The sequence below is a fragment of the Nansenia antarctica genome, assembly GCF_963989245.1.
Source record: "Nansenia antarctica genome assembly, chromosome: 18".
Lineage (NCBI taxonomy): Eukaryota > Metazoa > Chordata > Actinopteri > Argentiniformes > Microstomatidae > Nansenia > Nansenia antarctica.
Genome location: NC_137691.1, coordinates 3,583,960 through 3,588,959, shown reverse-complemented (window position 1 = coordinate 3,588,959; position 5,000 = coordinate 3,583,960).

Sequence of the window (5,000 nt, the reverse complement as noted above, 5' to 3'; positions counted from 1 at the left end):
GGTTGTTAGCATGTTAGCTGGTGACTGGAGGGTTGTTAGCATGTTAGCTAGTGACTGGATCCACCAAAAACCACCCCAAAACGTAATAATATAATCTTAATGCCATTTTTCTTAATGCTTTTTTTCCCCGTCCAGTGTGATCAAAAGTAAGGAATCCGACCAATCTGGCAACACAGCTGGAGGGCTGCTGCCGTCGTATCCAAGGTGCCTACCTGTTGATCTACCTACCTGTGCCCTGCTGGCCTCAGACACGTCCTCTCATCTCTGTTCTCATCTCCATGTACCAATCTGCCTCTCTGTCAGGTGGGAATGAGCCTTTTCTCAGCTCCCTCGGGGGGGAGGGGGGGGGGCGGTCCTCCCCAGGCGCGGACAGCTGGTAATGATGTCCTCTCACACACTGAGCCGGGTGGCTAATAGCAACGGAGAGAGAGGCCCCCCCGGCGTAGAGCTACAGAGACTAGAACTAGACAGAGATGTCGAACGAGCGAGATGTTGATCTGAATGGGGATCGCTGTTCTGTTTATTCTAATTCTACGTGTCACAGCCAGAGGAAAAGCTAGCGAACGGTTTCTTACCCTCCTTACGCCAATCTACACCCAAGAACTACTTCTACCAAGACCGATATCAGGAACAGATCATTAAGGCGTCTAACTTTCCCAAGTCGAGAACCTTTTGGGGTCATCTTTCATAACTTCAAAATGGGCTTTGTTGGAAGAAAGAGCAATCAGATGAAGAAGAAATAAGGGGAAAGGAGATTGCTAGGAGATAGTTTGTTAAGTTTGACTCATTGGCAGGGACGATGTGAGCTAACTGTGCCTTTCACAAGGTGGGGAAGTGTTTGATATGAAAATCACCTCAAGATATCTACTTTTCCCTTTCATCGCGATCAGATTGCCTTTAACCTTCAGTGTCATAAAGTTAACATTATTACCACCAAGTTTCTTTCACATAAGAACAGAATATCGTAGTTTTATTTTAATTTAAAGACAGTCGTTTTTTCCGGATCATCTGAACTAGATGAATAATGAGAGAATGAGAAATAATATTTCTATATGATAGAATGGTAATATCTAATATTAAAATAAAATTGTCTGTAAAATTGTAAAACTGACCATATTATATGAAGTATGACCATATTGTGGTCAGTTTTACATACAATTCAACATACAGACCATTTTAAATAAAGCTAAATATCCTAAAGGTACTGTATCCAGCTAACTGCACCAACACAGGAACCAGTTAGGAGCGGTTAGAGGTTAGCGGTTAGGGTTAGCAGTTAGAGGTTAGAGGTTAGCGGTTAGCTGTTGGCGGTTAGGGTCCAGGGGGTGAGCTGTGTCTGGGCTGAGGGCTGGTGGCCAGAGAGGCTGAACCAGACAACACAGGTGCTCCTCTGCACCTGGTGACCCCGTGTGTGTGAGGATGGAGGCAGTTAAAGTGGCAAACACACCCGCACACTTGCCCCTTCCCTGCACTCAACCCAGCCCAACCCTCTCCCCCCCTCACCCCCTCACCCCCTGCCTCTGGTCCTTGGTTCAGCCTGAGTACCTCTGTGATGTAGTGTGTGTGTGTGTGAGTGTGTCTGCCTGCCTGTGTGTGTGTGTGTGTGTGTGTGTGTGTGTGTCTGCCTGCCTGTGTGTGTGTGTGTGTGTGTGTGTGTGTCTGCCTGCCTGTGTGTGTGTGTGTGTGTGTGTGTGTGTCTGCCTGCCTGTGTGTGTGTGTGTGTGTCTGCTTGCCTGTGTGTGTGTGTGTGTGTGTGTGTGTGTGTGTGTGTGTGTGTGCGTGCGCGTGTTCCCTCAGCCTGCTGGTGCAGTGGACAGGAGGAGTTGACCCCGGTGAAGACAGGAGAGGAGGAGGAAAGGAGGAGAGGAAGGCAATTAAAGGAGAGATCACTTGTGCGTCTGCTGGAGTGTCTCTGAGAGCCCCTCACCGCTAACCTTCTACAGAGAGAGAGGGAGGGAAGGAGGGAGGAGGGAGAGAGAGAGAGCAGAGAGAACAGAGAGAGAACGGAGAGAGAACAGAGAGGATGGAGAGAGAGAGGATGGAGAGAGAACAGAGAGAGAAAGGATGTAGAGAAAGAGGGAGAGAGAGAACTGAGAGAGAGAGAGAACAGACAGAGAGAGAGAGAGAGAGAGAGAGAGAGAGAGAGAGAGAGAACAGAGAGAGGGAGAGAGAGGATGGGGAGAGACAGAGAGAGAGAGAACGAAGAGAGAGAGAACGAACAGAGAGAGAGAGAGAGAGAACAGAGAGAGAGAGAGAGAACGGAGAGAAAACAGAGAGAGAGAGAACAGACAGACAGAGAGAGAGAGAGAACAGAGAACAGAGAGAAAACAGAGAGAGAACAGAGAGACAGAGAGAGAACAGAGAGAGAGAGAGAGAGAGAGAGAACAGAGAGAGAGAGAGAACAGAGAGAGAGAGAGAGAGAGAACAGAGAGAGAGAGAGAGAGAGAACAGAGAGAGAGAGAGAGAGAGAGAGAGAGAGAGAGAACCTAGTGAGGAAAATCAGCCGTGTCCACTCAAGCAGCCCCTTTGTTTTTAGACTCTCTCTCTCTGTTCTCTCTCTCTCTGTCTCCTCCTCCTCTCCTCGTCTCTCAGAGCTTAGCCTCTCTCACACCACCGCTCTTACTGTGAGTTGGCGTGGAGGTGAGGATGGGGGGGGGGGGGGGGGTGTAGGTGAGGGGGGCGAGTTAGGCCCAGGTGTTTGTGTGAGACGTGAGGGGGGGAGAGAGACACATCCCAGTAGAACAGAAGTTTTTTGGGGGGAGGGGATTTCTGCACAAGCTGCTTTCTATAACGCCATTCACACACACACACACACACACACACACACACACACACTTCCTTTGGACGAGGAAGAAGACAATTAGCCAGCGAACACATGAAAGAGGGGAAATGACATGGTGGCATGCCTCGGACTGTGCGTGTGTGTGTGTGGGTGTGTGTGTGTGTCTGAGTGTGTGTGTGTGTGTGTGTGTGTGTGTGTGTGTGTGTGTGTGGGGGGGGGTGTGGGTGTGTGGGTGTTAATGCATCCAAATTACAGTGTGATGTTTGTGGTCCCATGTCATCCATCAGCTGAGCTGAAGACAACATAAATTGGGGCTATATTAATGTGGGCGTGTGTGTGCATGTGTGTGTGTGTGTGTGTGTGTGTGTGTGTGTGTGTGTGTGTGTGTGTGTGTGCTGCACGCATGTGTGTGCACGTGTGCATGTGTATGTGTGTGTATGTGTGTATGTGTGTGTGCATGTGTGTGTGCATGTGTGTGTGTGAGAGAGAGAGAGAGCCAGAGAGTGTGACAGCATAAATTGGGGTTAGATTAATGTGATGCAGATCTGCCTCTGTGCTCTGACCCTCATCAGGCCAGAGATGAGCTATGTGTCTCAATTAACCCCGCAGACAGACAGCCACACACACAACAGACAGACAACACACCACTGTAGAACAACAGACAGACAGACACTAGGACAACAGACAGACAACAGACAGCCAGCCACACAGACAACAGACAGACAACAGACAGTCAACACACCACTCTAGAACAACAGACAGTCAACACTCCACTGTAGGACAACAGACAGCCAAATAGCAGACACCAACACAGCCAACAGACAGTCAACACAACACCCACCCACAGCCCACACACACATACAGTAGCACACACACAACCGACACACACTCTAAATCACACAACTGACACACAATCTAACACACACAACAGACACACAATCACTGCAACATAAAAATCCCTCTCTCCCAAAACACCACAGCCAACCAGGAGAGGCCGGTGATGGAGGTAGACATCGGAGGACTTTGCAAGCTGCGTTCATCACAAGGCACGGTATGTTCTGGAATGAGGGAACGGTGTGTTTGACGTTTGATTGATGTTACAACGAGGCCGGGCCTCCGATGTCGACCTCCGCCAGCCTCCATGTACACACACAAGCAGAGCAACACCAACAGCTCCAAAACTCGAAATGGAGGCCGACTCAAAAACAACATTCATGTTGAGAGAGTTACTCGTTTTGAGAGAGTTACCGGTTTTAGACTTGGAGTTCGCTGAGAACCCCAGGCTAGAGAGAGAGAGAGTGTGTGTGTGAACGTTGGGGTGAGGGGTGGTGGGTGTGTGGTGGGTGTGTGGGGGGTGTGTGGGGGGGGTGTGTGGGATGTGGGGGGCTACTAGACCTCCTGTGTGGTGCTGGCAGCGCGTACAGAGACACACATGGTCAGATTGCGTGACTGTGGAGAAGGAGGGAGAAGAAGGCCCAATTATATGCCCCCCCCACCCTCCCTTCTCACCCCCCCCCCCTCCTCACCCCCCCCACCCCCTCTCCTCACCCAACCCTCTGTGTGTTAATTGTATGCGCGGCGTGCAGATCCCCGCAGTGCTGCCTGCCTGCCAGCACGACACACTGCGGCCGTAGCTCAGGATGATTGCAATTAAAGGGAATCCCTCCCTCCCTCCCTCCATCCCTCCATCCCCCCTTTCCTCTCCTCCTCTCCTCCTTCAGCCACTTCTCTCTGTCCGTCAGGCCCTGCTAGCTGTGTGAAGGATCGCCACGCCGACTGGAGTGTCTTAATCAGAGATAACTCTCTCTCTCTGTCTCTGTTTCTCTCTCTCCTCTCTCTCTCTGTTTCTCTGTCTCTCTCTCTCTCTGTCTCTGTTTCTCTCTCCTCTCTCCTCTCTCTCTCTCTCCTCTCTGTCTCTGTTTCTCTCTCTCTCTCTCTGTCTCTGTCTCTCTCTCTCTCTGTCTCTGTTTCTCTCTGTCTCTCTCCTATCTCTCGCTCTCCTCTTTCTCTCTCCTATCTCTCTCTCTCCTCTCTCTCTCTCTCTGTCTCTGTCTCTCTCGCTCTCTCTCTCTCTGTCTCTCTCTTTCTCTCTCTCTGTCTCTCCTCTCTCTCCGCTCTCTCCCTCTCTCCTCTCTGTCTCTCTCCTCTCTCTCTCTCTCTCTCTCTCTCTCTCTCCTCCTCTCTCTCTCCTCTCTCTGTCTCTCCTCTCTCCCTCTCT